General features: G+C 28.8%; 1 protein-coding gene across 4 annotated transcripts in view; it reads left to right on the forward strand.

Moving 5' to 3' along the window:
* Positions 1-18,559, forward strand: part of LOC117169630 (elongation of very long chain fatty acids protein AAEL008004-like) — a 51,727-nt gene that overhangs the window by 9,269 nt on the left and 23,899 nt on the right. The window contains exon 2 of one of the 4 annotated variants that reach the window (XM_033356096.1): positions 12,057-12,082. The exons of the other annotated variants lie outside the window; for them this stretch is intronic. The gene's annotated coding sequence lies outside the window, so the exon portion shown is untranslated. The remainder of the gene's footprint in view (positions 1-12,056; positions 12,083-18,559) is intronic. 4 annotated transcript variants of the gene reach the window in all.

Raw genomic sequence — 18,559 nt, forward strand, 5'->3', positions numbered from 1 at the left:
AGATGTGGACTGTGACTGCACCATATATCTAGTCGGGAGTGGTGCTGACTGAAAACAGATGATTTGGAGCGATGCGCGCGCCATATGTTGGTCATTCTAAGGGCTTATTGAACTACCCTCGTATCTAAAAAATGCTACTAAGTATTAAAATAAAAATTCAATTTTGTATTCATATGTTTATATCAATATTAATAAATTATCAGTGTTACTATTAGAATTAATTTAATGTAATATAAATATTAATATAAAATAGTATAATTGTTGAATCCTGTATCAACTAGTCAGCACCACGCGACGCAATCACAGGGCTTAACATGTTGCTAGGTCTTTGTGTATTTCCGATGAATCAAAAATAAAAATTACATTAAATAATTAATTAAGAATAAAATTAATTAAAGAGTTTGGAGTGGAAAACTAACTTAATATTCTAAGTAAAGCCTTGGGATTTCCCAGCTAATATTTTTAAATTAGAAAAATAAATTAAAATTCCTAATTATTTATCTTAGGCTTCACAGTCTTCCCTCTTTTGTTCTCTTTTTACTATTTTCTCGTCGTCCACTCAAACAAGAACTGAATGAATAGAACCCAATAAGAAAATAAGGGTATTTTTCGTTAAACGTTCATTCTTTTTGGTTAAGAAGTTTATTATTATATTTTCTGTTGGTCATTCATCTTATTTTGTTGCAATTTTAATTATTTAGTCAAAAATGTCACTATTTTGTTGATAATTTAATAATTTTGTATAAAAGGTCACAATTGTTGTTGAAAACTCAACTGTTTTGTTGCAATTTTATTTTTTTAGAATGAAAATTCGACTTTTTTTGTACAAAATTCAACTTTTTGGTTAAAAGTTAAATTTTTTAATTCGCAACTGCTATGTAAATAGCTTGTCTTTTTACATTCTCATCCTAATGACAAGGTATTGGTTTTATGTGAAAAATGACTTTCGCGGATTTCATCAAATGTCGACATTTGAAGAAATTATTCGATTGGATTCTCCTTTGGCACACTTTATAAGGATAAGAAAAGAAAGGACAAGTTCGTTAGTCAGCTTTTTTGGAAGAAATTTTAAAAAAGTGACAGCATTTAACAAATTTTTGAGACCACTTTTTTTAATATTTGAAAATTTTTTCGACAGCTGTTTATAGTGGATGAAAATACGAACAATTTGTCTCCATTACTTTTTTTTGATAAAATAAAAATAACCAAAGTTATAGTATTTTCAAAATCCAAAAAACCAAAAGAAAATGAACATATGAAGCCAAAAAAAGCGTGATATGGAAGAAAGTCAAGAAAAAAACTTTCCTTTTTCAAGGCCCAGCAAAACTGTCTAAACACCTTTTTGAATTTTTATTTCAAAAAAAGTCGAATATTCACATTTTTATCGCAAAAAAAAACTAATGAAATAACAATAAATCCATTTTGTAGAAAACAAAGCAAGATACGAAAAGATATTAATTGACAAAAATTGTGCACCTAAGAAAGAATAGACAATTTTTCAGGAATTACTTTTTTGTAGGATAAGTAGTTTCTGTTTTATTTTTTAAAAACAACATTGAAATTTAAAAAATTATATTTGAGTACAACGATACAAGCACGAGAATAATTCAGACAAAATTTATTCAACCAAAAAAGATTTACAAAAGAATGTTTCAATTTCCATCCATATTATGAATTGCAATGATATAAATTTATTAAAATGATACACGTTTCAGCGCAGATAAGAATAAAATTTAACACAGAATAAGAAACATGTTTTAAAGTAATCATGATAAATAGAATTTGTACTTTACTTTTCAAAATCTAAATATCCAATGACAGGCAGAGGTACATAAAAAATGTATTGTATTTGATATAAAAGCGTTGAGCATAGTGTAGAAAGTTTTACATTTTTGACAAAATCGAGTGCGAAGTACGATATATGTGATGCGAATGTGTTCGCTAAAGCCGGAAGAGCTTTAACAAAAGAGAGTTCACAATCGCAAAATTACAGTTGTCGATTCGTTAATATTTATTTTTGAAAAGTCTGTGCACGAATGTAGGAGAAATGCAAAGACCGAGCGCGAAAATGCGAAGCGCAAATCTTTTGGTTAGAAATTAATTTTTTGGTCAAATGAAAAGTTTAATTGTCTCACATTCTTAGTTTTGGTAATTGGATAATTGAAAGCTTTTTAACGAAATTTAAATATATTTTATTTCTAACAGATTTCTTATACGAATCTCTCAAGTATTACGTTGTTGATAAAAAATAATACGGGAACAAAACAAGCCTCTAAAATAATCCTATCAGGAATTAATTGCAAAGCGAAAATAGCTTGCACAAAGTATGATTAATAAATCACAAATCATAAAAAAGAACTATAGTGCTTGTTTTTTCTTCTCAATATAGGTACTTTAGGTTTCAGTAATTATACTCATTGCAGCAATCATGTTCGGATTTACTAACGAGTAATTTTTCAGTTAAATTCTAGACTCGATAATAAATAAACAAGATTATGAATGAAACGAATTCACACATTCGATATAGCTTTGAGATATAATTGCGACAATAAAGTATCTCATGCATATACACTTATCGAATTCACAAGTCTAACAAATCTTGCATGCATGATCGCTTTCATAAGGGACCTTCCATAAAACACGTGGATGCTTCAAGGGAAGGGGGGTCTACGAAAGGCCACGGTGGACTACATGGGGGGAGGGGCAGTCAAAAAGTGGCAAAAATTGGGCCACGTGGTTTATGAAAGCCATCTAAACAAAAATGTCTCTAGAAATAGAGTACAATAGAATATTTAATTAAATTGGGTCAAAAATGGATAAAAATTATCATCATATCACCAAATCACCAAATATTTTCGATAGTAGTCTTTCACGAGTGGGCATAATATCAATATTTAAAAAACGTGTCCATAAACTCTTTTTATTATGCACTTAATATCTTATTTTATTTTTAATATTGTATTTCAGCATTACGTATTAAATTCTTCTACAGATAAAATTTAAATACTCAAAATTCCTTTCAGATAATAATAATTAAATTTTTTACAAAGCAGATATTGCGATTACTGAATATTTTATTGTTATTCAATACTAGATTTTAGTGAAATATAGCTTATCCGATCAAAACTAATAATATAAGGAAACTATTTTTACAAAAAATAACTAATGAGTCACAAAATAATTTGACTAATAATGATTAACAATTATTTTTATTTTACTTTCTCTTTAATTTATTTCAACTTTCAAAGCCTAAAGGCTTGAAAAGAACTAACAATTTTCAAAACTGAACTTAACGAGTGAAAATTTTTAAACCTGTCTATCTTCACAATTGAAAATTTAACTTGTAATTATTTAATCCTTAATTTATAATATTAAAAAAAAAAAGAATTTACTCAAAATGGAACGTAATCAAGGTTATATGAAATAAATTTTTTTTTTATTTTAGCTGTTATAAGTTGAAAGCTTTAACAATTTGGTTTCTGATGAATTGGAAGTGTCCCAATTTGGATAACCTGAAATTAAAACTATAATATTTTCAAGTAAAAAGGTCTCAATTTTTATGATAGTGATGATAATTATTTGCATTATTATTTAATTGAATTATTATTATTATTATTGATCCTAAATTGTCTGTTCTAAAACTATGTCGCAATGTGAGGGGGGAGGATAGATTTTGTTACAATTTATGACGTAGGGGAGAAGGGTTAACGCAGAATGTAACATCACACATGGAAATCTTTAAATTGTGAATGCCCATTATTTAAATGCTTGAAAAATTAAAATTATCGATTTTATTTTACAATTAAAATTTTTCCCTGCCTTCAAGAAACTTCTCCTTTTCTCGTTTTTGCGCTTACATACGAACTGAATTGAAAGAATTCAAATAACAATCCAACTATTATTTATCGAAACTTAATTCTATTTAATTGAAAATTCTACTATTAAATTTTTGGTTCTAAATTCATTTTTTTTTGTTAAAAATGATACTATTTGAATAAAGATTGCCCTACTTTCTGAAAAATTAGTTTTTTTTAGTTGAAAATAATTTTTTTTCATAAAAATTCAACTAATACATTTTTGGTTGAAAATTGATCGTTTCTAGTTTAAATGATTTTTTTCCGGTTGTACATGGTTTTTTTATATAGAAATCGAACAATTTTATTTTCTTGGTTAAATTTCAACTACTTTGACTGATGATCCATCTCTTTAAAACTTACATTTTCTGTTGAAAATTCTTTTTACACTCTCGTTCTAATGAGAAGATATTGGTATTATGTAAAATTTGACTTTGTTGGCTTTCATAAAAGATTCACGTTTTGAGACCCCCTGATTCAGAAAAAATCATTTCTACGATAGTGCCTGTCTGTCTATATGTCTATTTGTATATTATATTTGTATATCGTATGTCGAAAAATTTTTCCTTATGGCTTTTTTTTGATAAAAAGAAAATTATCAGAATTATCGCATTTTCAAAATAAAAAAATAACAAACAGTTTTAAACAAATTTTTAACAAACGAAAATGGAAATTTTAAGCCAAGCAACGCACGACATGAAAAAAGGCAAGAAAAGAAAAACGTTAATTTTTTAAGGCCATATAAGATTGGCATAACTGCTCTTTGAATTTTGTCGGAAAGTCGAAAATTCACATTTTTATCACATAAAAAAATAACGAAAAATCAAAACATTCCATTTTTTGGTAAAACTATCCAAGATGCGAAAAAAGCCGAATCAAGCAACACGTAGTTTATGTTTTATTTGCACAAAAGCAACAATATAAAGTAAAAATTTAATTCTTTGACAAATGCAACAAGCTAAGAAAAAATAGAAAAACAAAATTTTTTCTCAAAAAAAATATCTGCAAATTATTTTTGAATAACTTTTCATTGGAATACGCAGTTATGGTTTTAATCGTGAAAAATTACATTGAAAATAAAAAAATTAAATTAATTCATCATTAACCATTTCTTGATGGGAAGCGTAGGTTTTTAAATATAGTTTTCTATAATTAAAACAAACACTGTTTGGTTAGAACTAGAATTTTCGATTTTTTGTGGCATTTTCATTGAATTAAACCAAAACTGTTGCGTAATGAATTAAATGTCTTTCTTTAGACTTTAAAAAAAGTGTGGAAAAATGCAAATAATTCCGATAATGTTATATCAAATTATATAAAAGTTTATCGTAAACGTGCAGAACTTTTTCGTGCCCAAACATGTGAAATAAATTTTTGTTATTATATAGTTTATCAGAAAATTATAAAAATACATATAAAAAATCAAGCGCGAAGAGCGAGTATTGTAATAAGAATGTGTTCATTAAGGCTGACCGAGCTTTGGGTAAACAAAATTCCTTTCTAATCTGAAATAAAAGCAAATTTAACAATCAATTCTAAAGTAAGTAAATTTTAGCTTGAAGAACTTGTGCGTGACCAAAAACATACAATAAATTATTGTTATTGTATAGTTTATCAGAGAATTATAAAATTGCATATGAAAAACCAAGCGCGAAGAGCGGATATTGTAATGAAAATGGGTTCATTAAGGTCGATCTAATCTGAAATAAAAGCAAATTTAACAAACGCTTCAAAAGCAAGTAAATTTTGTCTGTCTATCTAATCGAGCACGATGTGCGAAAACCGAAAAGAGCCATGCGCAAAGCGCGAGATACAAGAGTCGCGCACTCTAGGCGTGCTAAAATTTACGAGCGAAGCGAGCTGCGCGCAAAGCGCGCATTGAGGATTTTTACGTTAACCGGGCAGATCTTTGATCTTGAAATACATTTTTATTATCTGCAAATTCAACTATAATATTTTTGGTTAAAAATTGCTAATTTTTTAGTTTAAAATTCAATTATTTGAAAATGAACTTCTTAGTTAAAAATTCATATTTTCGGATAGAAAATTCAACTGTTATTTAGAGAATTAGACCTTTTATTTAGGAAATTCAACAATTTGGTTGAAATTTTTTTTGCTGTTGAATTAAAACTCTTTCTTTGTTGAAAATTAATTTCTTTTGATAGAAATGTTATCTTCTTTGGTTCAAAGTGCAATTGTTTGATTAAAAATGAATCTTTTTTCGTTTAAGTTTGAACCATTTTGTTAAAAATTCTTCTTTTATGGTTGAACTAATCAAATAATCAACTAATACATTTTTCGTTAAGAATTAATCGTTTTTGGTTAAAATATTAACTACTATATTTTCGTTGAAAAATCATCTTCTTGTATTGAAAATTCAACTAAGTTGAACTTCTTTTTGTCGACTGACTTCTAAGAAATTCGGCTTCTTGTCTTAAAAATTAAAATATTATGCTAAAAATTCAAATATTTGTTTAAAAATTCATCTCTATATGAATGTTAAATTATCTTTTCGGTCTGAAATTTAAATTATTTGATTCTAAATGCATCTGTTTCGTATTTTTCAATAATGAATTTGTTGTTGTTTGGAAATTCAACTATTTGGTTAAAAATTCATCTTTGTATGTTGAAATTTAACGGTTTTACTATAAAGTCATGCTTTGTTGAAAATTTCAACTGTTTTGTTAAAAATTTGTGTTTTTAACAGAAAATTTATTCTTCGATCTTGGTTGAAAATTCATTTTCTTTTAGTAGAGAAGTTCTTACTTAAAAATTACTTTCTTTTGCTTTGGTTTTTATCGTAAAAAGTTCACCTTCTCGGATTTAAAGTCCACTGTTTTCTAAAAAATTCGACTTTTTAGCTTGAAAACTCAACTCTTTCGTTTAAAATTCATCTCTTTTAGTAGAACATGAAGCTTTTTTGGTTGAAAATTCCACTATTTGGTTGTAAATATACATAATTTATTTTAAAAAAATTTATTCCGCTATTATTTTCCTATTTTCGTGAATATTTAACCAATTTCCCCTGTTTTGAGATTTTTGGGATGTTCGTATTTTTACCGTCAGTCTGGGAAGTTCAAACTTTTCGACATGATCTGTGACAAAGAAGGGAGGGGTGAAAAACTTTTTTAAAATATCATGAAGTAGTTTTTGAACGGTCCGAAATCTCAATTATTAAACCTTATGTCCTAAACACTATGTTTCAATATGAATGTTACACAAATTTAAATAAAAAATCATTTACACACATGCATTATTTAATTAAACAAATTTAAATCTATTAATACGAATTTATTTACAGCTGATACATTAAAATTAATTATTATTATTCGTTAAGTTTAAGTTTAACGATCTCTGTATTGAAAATAAATATACAATTTATTTGAAAACAACAGGGACAAATTTAAACAATAGAATTCAAATGATTTGTCACAATTAGTTACTCACTTGCCATGCATTTGAATACGTTTAGCATAACAAAACGCAATATTCTGCTCCAGCATATATTTTACAAAATAACAGAAAATTGCCTCGCTTTGATATAATGAATGTGAAATATTATTTTTGCAATGTGATCAAATTGTTTTCTATCCAAATTTAAGACTGATTAAATTCAATATTAAGATCCATTTAATTTTAAATTAAAATTTCTACTAAATTTTTTATTTGATTCATGTTCCTTGCAATTTACTACGGCATGATGAAAATACGTTTGAAATTTTGACAGTTTGATCAATTTTGAATTAATTAGCTTGCTTGAATGTGAAAAGAATAAAAATTGGAATTTAATTAAAAAGTGTTAAAACGTGAAGTGTTTGCAAAATGGAGAATTTTTTTCGAATTTTTCTTTAATAAATTGAAACAAAAAGAGTTTTAAAATTGAATAAAGGATTATGAAAAAAAATATCCACAGTGAGTGGACTTCGAATTTCCCGGATCGTCCGAGAAATTCAGCGATGCATTTACTTAGTGTCCTCGACGGAAGCATGCAATTACTCGTCTGCATGACAAACCCGTGTATTGTCGTAATGTCAATCGAGGTTCTGATGACTGATTAAAAATCGTCTGCTGAACTTTCGACACGTTGAAAAAATTCCCAATTAATGTCTCGAATTACATGATAAATGTATGTAAGCGAGGTATTCAATGATAGAATGTTACAAATTTTTATAATTATTTATAATATCAAGGATAAACTGTTAATTCCTAATTGTATAATGTTTAAAACTGATCGATTTGAAATTCAAACTAATGAGGTTACAATTTATAATCAATTAGAAACTTTCTAATTTTAATAGGTTTTTAATTAAGAACGGAAGGTGAGAAAATATACAAAAATAAAAAATTAAATATCTATGTAAGCATGTATGAATTTATGTAAGTTTTATTTATATATGAAAATTTGTGTTACTCAAAATTTTCCCAGCCTTAAAATCGAATAATGTTTTGTTAAATGTTCTAAGAAATATATGTACAATATAAAATCAAAAGCATGGTTCAAAACTTTGTACAATTGAAAATTGAATTCTTCTGGGACTCAAAAAATGGTATATTTAAATTTTTGTAACTTTGCACATTAAAGCATTTTTGAACTTAAGAGAAATGAAAACAAGTGTTTTGAAATTTAAGGTTCAAAGCTGGTATGTTCGTTTTCGTAGGTTTGTATGTATACACTTTAAGCTTGTTTTTAAAGTATGATAACGTAGACAAAATTAGAAGTAAGAGAAAAAAGTTTAATTCAATTTTGATAAGCCTATAATTTAAAAAAATGTTGGCATGTACTAAAAACTGCGCTTAAGGTTGATCTGCTTATAACTGGTTTTTGTTAGTTTCTAAATTGTTAAAAAATTCTAGAACTTTTTAAAATTATGTTGAGTCAAAAAGTGTCATGAAGATCAGTTATAAATCGTAATTTCATCTATTAAAAAACGTTATCATAACTTGTGGACCACTTCAAAAAAATTTATAATTTTGATTTTTTAGTATTTTGAAAATCCTATATCTAACTTTTAAAATTCTTATCGAATTTGAAAATGATTTTCTAAAAAATTTAGCCAATCTTCTTTGCTGTCTACTAGATTCGTTGATAATATTTTCTGAAACAATTTTTGGATTATAAAATAAAGAATTAAAAGCAGAACTCTTGCAAATGTGAAGCATTAAAAATGGAAGATGAAAATACATACTATGAATTCAATAATACTACGATTGTAATAACTATAATATAGATATTACTAATTTCATGTCTTCGAATTCAAGTTATATTCTAAGGGTTCAAAAGATACACTCTTTACATTAAAATTGTGAGTTTGTGACATAAAAACGTTCAAATTGTTTTACATTTTATTTATTTGATTTAAAATCATAGAATTTATAACATTGGGTCGGAAAATCGTTAAAAATGTCTTCGAAAGTAAAATATTATTAAACCTTAAGTTTTAAGTATTGCGATTAACCCTCTACCGCCCACAGTGACATATATGTAACGTTTGGAAGACTTGAGTTTTTTAAATATGACTTTGAGACGAACAGCAATTTTTAACACAAGGATTTACATGAAAGTCAGGACGGTAATGAGCTAGAATTTTAGTTTTGTATACACTCCGCCATAGGAATAATATGCCTAAATATCTCAAAATTCAGAAAAAAAGAAAGTTTTAAGGGCGGTAGGGGGTTAATTATTCCTACAGTTAAAAACTTGTTAGAAAAAGGTATACACAGCTTTTCATTCCGTTTCAATTAATATACAATCGAGTTTCAAATGCATTATTCCTAAAAAAAAGTTATTGTTATTATAGCACTTTTTACACTATTTCATCTAACTATAAATGTTCCTGAAGTCAGTTCAAAATTATGACACTATGCCTAACATATGGTAATTTTATTATGTCAAACTGACGTGTATTGATAAACTGTAACATTGACATAACAGAGAAAGTCGCAAACGAAAATCGAGCGGAAACGTAGGAGCTTCAATATAGACAAAGCTAATAAATTAATTCATCACTAATTTTAAATGAACATTATTATACCATGTGTAGTCAAAGCTTGAAAATTCAATTCCTTAAAAATGAGGAGTGTTGAAAATGGCAAGTTACTCAAATTAAAATAAATGGGTTTTAATCAAATTTAAAACTTTCAGAGTCCAAAGACTTTTTGTAATAAAAAAGATTTAAAATTAAATTTATTAAAAATTAAAATGTAATTTTCCTTAAATCCCAGTAAGAAAGACAAATTTATTTGCTGCCTTACAATCTTTCATTTCTTAAAAAAAAACATAAAGGAGTTCGATTTTGATGAACTTTACACTTCTCAAAGCTCTGACAATTAATTAGCATTTTCTTTTTCGATTCAACTACTCAAAATTAAAGATTCTAATAGTTTGAAAGTTTGACTAATAGTTAACGAGATATTAATTTGTTAATTAAGGGTGACATATTTTCGAAGAAGCCTGTGTCTGAATGAATTTCTAATATTGTAATAATATTCCGATCGGATTTTTCTTGTTATATCCTAAAAGTGGAAAGTTTAAAGTGGTCAAAAACATTTCTTCTGAAATTCAAAATCCAAAAATAATGGAGTAGCAGAGGGCCAAATTTCATTCTTTGAAAAATATTCAAATAGTTGTTTTTTCAGATATAGTACTTTTTAGATTGCAACGAAATGTCTTACATTTTTAATATCAAATTTTTATCATGCAAAACATTAGTTGCATAAAAAATATTGTTTAAAACATGTTTTAAACTTAGTACGCAGTTTGTCGCAAAAAAATTATTTTACACTAAAATCATTATAATTTATTATTGAAATGGTACTCGTTAACAAAAAATAGGTATAAACTGGAAATTTAGACATAGTATATGAAGTTATACACCATTTTTAAATCTATTGAGGCTCATGGGTAAATGAAGAGACACAATATTTCAGTTGTTGAAATAATTTGTTTAAATGTGGAGTTTTTAAACATTTGAAACTTTCCATTCATATCAAACAAGAAAAATCTAATCTCAATATTTTTTATGATGATATAAATTCATTTAAATATAGTTTTCTAAAAGCACGTTTACCTTACTCAAAAATGTCTTATTTTTTATTTATTCTTATGCTCTTCTTTCACCTTAGAGCAACAAGCCCAATAGATGTGTTAAAAGAAGGTTCAATTTTCATTCTATTGTAAATTAACCATATAAGTAACCGTCTGACAGAGTGCAGGAGTTTCAAGTAGTATTTAATTAGAACATCCACCCAAATATTTTGAGCAAAAAATTGGTTTATATTTTGTTTGAGCAAATAACCTTTTTTATCTCATTGCTCTTGAATGTGATGTTTAAAAATAAAAATAGTTAAAAATCAAGCAAAACCAAACTGAAATTGTTTAAGCATCAGTATCCTTAACATAAGAGAACTGAAAAATTAAATAAATTTAATAAAAATATAAGCGTTCAAACTTTGGACTCTAATATTAAAAGTGTTCAACTGTCTTAAGGTTAAATCTTTAATCACCTTTATATAAAAATAATAATAATTATTTTTTGCAGCTAAATCGTTTCTCATTAAACACATATATCAACTCAAAATAGCTAGTGCTACAATGATACAGGGTGAACAACCATGCAAATTTTCCACTTTAAACAGTAATTTTAAATCAATAAACAGCTTATGAAAATCTAGTAATTTACATTAAGGCAAGAAACAGCATTCCTGTTACTTTTTACATTTCTTTATCAGAAAAAGTAAAATAAGACGTATTTTTTCCCGCAACCTACTCGAACTTTAACTTTTAGTTTCATTAATTACGGAAAATCTTTTTAAGTTGACTCACGGCGGATATAAGCAAATTCTCGAGATCACTAATCACCTCTCCATACCCATACCATTTCCCTTATGAAGCTAATCACGCGATCATTAACTCTATGTCATGTCACTCTCAATTTAAAATTCAGATGCTGCGAAATAGTTCTAATCACACACATGCAAATTTCCTTTTTTTCATCTTTTATCTCGCGGGAAATAAATATTGGTTAATTTCAAAGCAATTTAATATTTAATCGTAATAATTCCATTTCCATTAAGGTTTAGAATCTAAAATTAAGAAAAAAAAAATATATATATATATAAACAAAGGGAAACGAGAAAGATAGAGAGTGAGAGAAAGAGAGAGAGAGAGATTGTTCCTTATTTTGCATTAAATTTTGTTCTCAGGTACGTACGTGTCAGGTATCTGTCAGGTATGTATTTAATTCGTTTATTTTCAATGTCATTTTTAACGATGTGTACAAAAAATATACGCATCCTAGCGTAAAGTGGTTTTAAGAGTATAGATATAATTTAGACGAAAAATTTTATAAAATAAAATGTTATTGTAGCTTGTGTCGTTTTACCAAGATGTACATTTTTTTATTTTTTATTTATTTTTATACTACAAGTTTGTAACAAATTTATAGTATTTTTTCGCCTGAATATCTTGTGGGTGAGAAACTTTTGTCTATTAATTTTTTTCATAGCTTGTATCCTTCTTCCAAAAATTTAATTTTGTTCTATTTCTCACAGTTAAAACAAAAACTGCGTATATTATAAAAAAATTGTTAATAGGAAATTTGCAGCTGTGACTCAATTGATTTTTTTTAATCGAAAAAATTTGTAACTTTAAATTGTTCGACAACCTAATTGGAATTGTTTCTTAAAAGTTATGCGAAGTATATGCAATAAAGACTACAACAACAAACATACCATCCTAAAACCTGTTTTTTCGGATTCAGGGGGTCTAGAAATGTGAAGATTTAAAGAAATCCGCGATAATAAGTTTTCCCATGAAACTAATATCTGTTCATTATGATGAAAATGTAATAACAAAGAAACGTATTAAACACGCAACTTGAATGACAATAATAAAAATATCCATATTTGAAAATGACAGTAATTTTGATTTTATTATAAAAATTAAAATGTTTGATATTCTAAACTTTCTAGGAAATTGGTTTAATTGCTTCTTTTCTCCATGAATATAAATTCGAGCAAGATTTAAAAACAGTTGGATTTGAGTTGAGTTTAAATTTAAATCATCTGAAAAATATTTTTTTAAGGTGACATATGATGTTATCTCTTTTTTTTTAACTGAAATGCTTTTTATCAAAACAATGAAACCATTCTCTTTTTTTGCTGTTGTATATTATTGTATTTTATTTTAGTTTCAATTTCTTACAAGAATTTACACAAAAAAGCACAACTACAAACATTTAGAGAAATTTCGTTAGTTTGCAGCCAAAAAGTTGTTCTCTTTAGAAATAGAAGACAAATATTTAGAAGATTGCAATAAGCTTATTTTAAATTAAGATGCACATTAATTTATCAAACAGCACAAAAATTCAGTCTCGAGCTTTTTAAAATGAAGATGCACATTAATTTATTAAACAGCACAAAAATTCAGTTTTAAGCTTTTTAAAATTAAGATGCACATTAATTGATTAAACAGCACAAAAAATTATTTTAGAGTTTTTAAAAAATATATCAATTTAAACATTATGTTTGAAGCTTTTTTGAGAGTATACATATTTAAAAAAAATATCCAAACCGAAGTAGTAAAAATCTAGTTCACTAGATACTTGTAGAAAATCACAGTTTAATCTTTTCACTGAAAATTGTATATGCTTGTAGTTCTTGAGACTGACAGGTTCTATCAGTCGTAAAATTTTAATCCTTGGCAGATGTCAACTGTTGGCCCCAGCCTAGCTACCTGATTCCTGGAAATCGCAGGCCCTGCCGGTGGGGTCCATAATTCGTAGAGGTCGCAGTATAATGAAAAATAAATTTTACAAACGAAAACTTTCGTAATTTCTACCGAGGGGCTATTCACTTTGAACTCCGCTGAAGTCAATGCAACGTTATTTCAACAATGCCCTGCAACTTTAATCGTGACTTCGTTTGACTCTAGTTTTTGAATTCGTTAGTTGCTGACTTCTATGAATTCAAACGATGACTGTCGACTTCGTTCTGACTTCATCCTGCCTTCATGACTCAGTTTGACTCGGCGCGTATTGTAAGTTGCAGCGTGACACCCTTTTCGATTGTTTTTATACCACTCGACCTCGACCTGGATGACTTCGTTCTGACTTCGTACTGACTCGGAACTGACTGGGAACTGACTCGGAACTGACTTTTACTGACTTTTAGTTTTACTGACTTGTTCATTGCTACAACGACTTCAACGTTACGAATTCATGCTTTTCATAGTTTCACGTGATGTCGTTAGGACTTCACGAAAAATTCTAACGTTCGAAACATTCGACTACAAAGTGAATCACTGAGAAAACTATATCGCATGAATTACAATATATACCGTAATTCCTGTGCTATATATCGTAATTATCGCATTATAATAGCGTAAAATCATGATATCGTACATTGCAAGCTTTTACATTATATGCCGCATAATTGTGCAATCTATAACGTAAGAATTTAAGTTTATTACGCTATCACATTACATTTCTTTTTTTATGTTCTCGCGAGGGTTCGAGTAATCAGATGAACTTGACATGAATCGAAGATAATTTCCGATTTTTAACCTTGCCTGTATAATCTTTCTCCTTATAATCGCTCCACTTTTATTCGACGTGTAGCGACAATTACGACGCCAGCGCTATCCACTAGCGTTTAACTTCATTAAATTGGAAAGAAATGGGGATTCCCATCTGTCATTTACTTCTTGCACTTTTGCTAAATGGTATTAAATAAGTTCTAATTCGTCTACAATAGTGTCATTTATTTTGGAGGAGATATATCAGTAAGAACAAATTTTGTGTGTGTTATTTGCTGCTGATTCTACATGTCACCTCGGTATAACTTTCGCCCAATATGTTTAATTTTTAACCGTTGCAAGTATTTTCTGTTTCAAATTTTAACTTTTTTCAGTGATGGTTTTAAGTCTGGTTTCCCGATTTATAGTTCGAATTCACTCATACTTTGCCATTTTCTCATTACTGCTAAGGAGGCCGTAACAGAGGACAGCGAAAAAATTTATCTTCATTTTTTCTGTGATATCAGTGCATTATAATATCGTACAAAGCTCCGGGACCTGCTTGTACGTTATCGTATTGCGCTTTCTTGCAATATAGAGGTTTTGCGATATGATTGAGCGATAACTTTTTCGGCGTGAGAGCCCTTCGAGTTTGACCCTAGAAAATATTAAAGCCCTAAATTGGTTTAGTTCTCAAGACTTCAACTTCTTGTCTTAAGACAAGTCCACCTCAACTGGTCTTAAGATTTACAATAAAACTTCTCGCCTCAAGACAAGTCCACCCCGACTTCTCTTCAAAACCCGTCGTAAACCATAGTCTCCGAGACGAACTGAAGACGAGCCAAGTCGAACTCAGAACTAAATATTTTCTCAAAGAATGTGATGCACAAGAAACACTAGTTGAAACATGAGAAAGAAATCTGTTAAGATGTTTCCCCGGGGCAAAATCCTAATACTCGGCAATCCTCCCTGCATGCTCTGTCACGAAAAAAGAGTTCTAAAACGCTCGAAAAATAGTCCGAAAACGCTCGAAAATTGCGAATTCGGAAATAAGTAGGCTTCCGCGATTTCCTAAAATTGCCTCCGTGCTCTGTCAAATCGAATTTGTCCGATGATTTTAGAGTACCGAGCGAGCACGTAGCGAGATTTCAAACAAATATCCAATGTTTCACAAGTGCTAGCTAAAGTGTCTTTAATGCTCGCGGAAGCCTATTTATTTCCGAATTCGCAATTTTTGAGCGTTTTCGAGGGAAAACGAAGACTGAAAAGCTTTCTTCAACCTCGCGTAGAACTCTATTTTTCGTGACAGAGCATGCAGGGAAAACTTGCCGAGTATTAGGATTTTGCCCCGGGTCGGGTATGTTGAGAGAATGCCAGATGAACGACTAACGAAACAAGTGTATCAAGGTGAAGTAAATGAAAGCGTACCCAGAGGCACACCACGGGAAGAAGGTTTAGAATGTGTGAATGAGACCTTAGTCAAATGAGACATAAGAAGCCACAGAAACACGAGAGCTTGCATGAAAAAATGCATGTATGTGAAAGAAGCTAGAAATGTATATCAGGAAAGAAAAGTATGACGGCAAATATTTAATAAAAATAGTATCAGGAGAGTGAATAACGCATGAAAGAAAAGACCTTAGATACTAATGTACCCAAGTGGGGAACCTCACATGACGACTTTGCGAGGATCTTCACTTGGGGTGATTGCTAGAGAATCGTAGATAAATCTAAAAATTCGATAAGCACTTCCTCACATTACTCCGTTCTCTACCGAGCGAGTCACGCCTACCCCGAAAGGGAAATGGATTAATGGTGTAATAATAATAAGCTCTAAGAAAACATCCAGAGGTGACTGTTGTCACCTCCAACGCTCGTGGCCGCTCGTAATTGTATACCTAAAACATCATTGCAGGAGGTTTCAACCATCGTATTAAATTATTTGAATTAACTTATAACATTCTGATCTCATCAGTCACTTGACTTAGTCCCTGGCTATGGTGTATAACCAGGTTTACCCGGGTTAAAGTTTAATAAAAACACATAAATAACGACACTAACAAATTATTATATTTATAAATTGTTCGTAAACACGATAACTCTCGAAAAAATGAACGAATAAAATCCATCTTTGACACACTTTTTCTAGGTCCTAAAAGAAAAGACGAGTTCGTTAACCAGCCACTTTTGATAAAAATTCAAAAAGTGAGCGCATTTTGAAAATTTTTGAGACTACTTTTTTCTGAATTTGAAAATTCTATGTACGGATATTAATAGTTTTGAAAAGAACAAACAATGACTTTTTTCCATAAAAAGAACATTCTCAGAGTTATAGCGTTTTCAAAATTTTTTTAATCAACCAAAAATCAAAATTTGAAGCCGAAAATTGCACGATATGAAAAAAAGTCAGGAGAAGAAAAACATTTCTTTTTGAAATCCCTACAAGATTATCATAACCAATTTTTGGATTTTCTACAAAAAATCGAAAATTCAAATTTTGATTGCATAAAAAATAATGGAAAATTAAAAATTCCATTTCGTGGACAAACTATTTAGGATACAAAAAAAGATGAATTAACAAAAATGGTTATCCCCAAAAAGATCTACAATTTCGTTAAGAAACACTTCTTGATAGGACGCATACTTTTTGTTTTATTCGTGAAAAAAAACGCTGAAAAAAGTAAAATAAAAAAAAATGTGTGGAAAAACGACGAAAGTTACGAGAAAAAAATCCAACAGAACCTGTTTACAAATTCCTGTCGCAAATCGAGCGCGCAGCGCGAGTGTCACGATGAGAATGTGTACCTCAAAGCCTACAGAGCTTTGAGAATCTTAATCTTTGACTATACTTAATTAAATATACAATTCAGAATATGAACACGCATATAAATACTGCCATCTAAAAGAGATCTTTTTAATAAAGTTTTTTTCAAGCATTCCAAATGCAAAGGATAAATATCCGAGCACGAAGCGCGAGGTAACTTATTATCGAGCGCGACATTCAACCGTCGCGCGCTCTAGGCGTGCTCAAACTTGCGAGCGAAGCGAGCCGCGCGCGTAGCGCGCGATGAGAGAGTGCCCGCGGGGCGGGCAGATATTTATAATAGCGATCATTTACACATCCTAATTATTTGAAATGATCTTATTGCGATATTCTGAATATTTGTCATCCTAGGTCGAAAACACCCTTTTTTAACTGAAACCCTTGCAAATCCCTGTAGGTTCTTGCAGTTTTATATCTTTGTAAATTTATTCGCGTAGGAAATAAGAATTTATCGTACAATGAAATACAGCAATATACAAAACAGTAAAAAGTTCTTCCGAATAATAGACAAAAATTTAAAGTTTCCTGTACTTTTTGTTGTAATTTATGATATATACTCGCACTGATTCCCGTAAAAATGGTTATAGTTTTTTGTACTTTTTTTCTAACAATTTTTTCCTCTACTATAAAATTGCCTTTGATAAATCGTCGATATCTAGGTAACATTTTCATGTAAAAAAATGTTGCATAACTAACATTTCTGATTTATTTTTGATTTATTATAATATTAAAAAATCTTTAAAAACATTTCATATTTCTGTTTTAATTTGTGCATTTCTTTAATAAACTAAAAGAATTTACAACATAATTCTTAGTATAGTTTTTAAATATTTTAACTTTTGTGAAATCTTGTAGTATATTGTAAAGACTTGTAATTTTTCACAATAATTTACGTTAAATTGAAATTATTTTTATAGCTTCAAACGCGCAAATTAAAAAAAAAAGAAAAAGTTTATTGTTCTTTAACGCTTTGTAGAATTTTACAAGTAAAGTATTATCAATAAAGAGGTAAATAAAATTTTTAATTGTAGGAATTTATACTTTATTGTTATATTTTTTATTTATGTACAAGAAAATACAAGCAAAAAATGATCCACTTGTACTTAATTAAATTTTTTTATCCTTTTTTGTACTAGTTTTAACAAGAAATTATAATTGTAGAATTGTTGTACTTTCGTGTAAAAATCTTTTCCACCAGAGATCAATATCAAACTTAATAATCTAACTTTTATAAATTTCCATGCCTTTTTACCTTATTAGTGATGTAAGTTTAATATTTGAATATGGTAGATTGTAAATGCTTCTAATTTTAATTATTCAATTTTAAGTCACTTGAACTTGATGTTGATAAATCTGGTGTAGAATACT

The sequence above is a fragment of the Belonocnema kinseyi genome, chromosome 3, assembly GCF_010883055.1.
Source record: "Belonocnema kinseyi isolate 2016_QV_RU_SX_M_011 chromosome 3, B_treatae_v1, whole genome shotgun sequence".
Lineage (NCBI taxonomy): Eukaryota > Metazoa > Arthropoda > Insecta > Hymenoptera > Cynipidae > Belonocnema > Belonocnema kinseyi.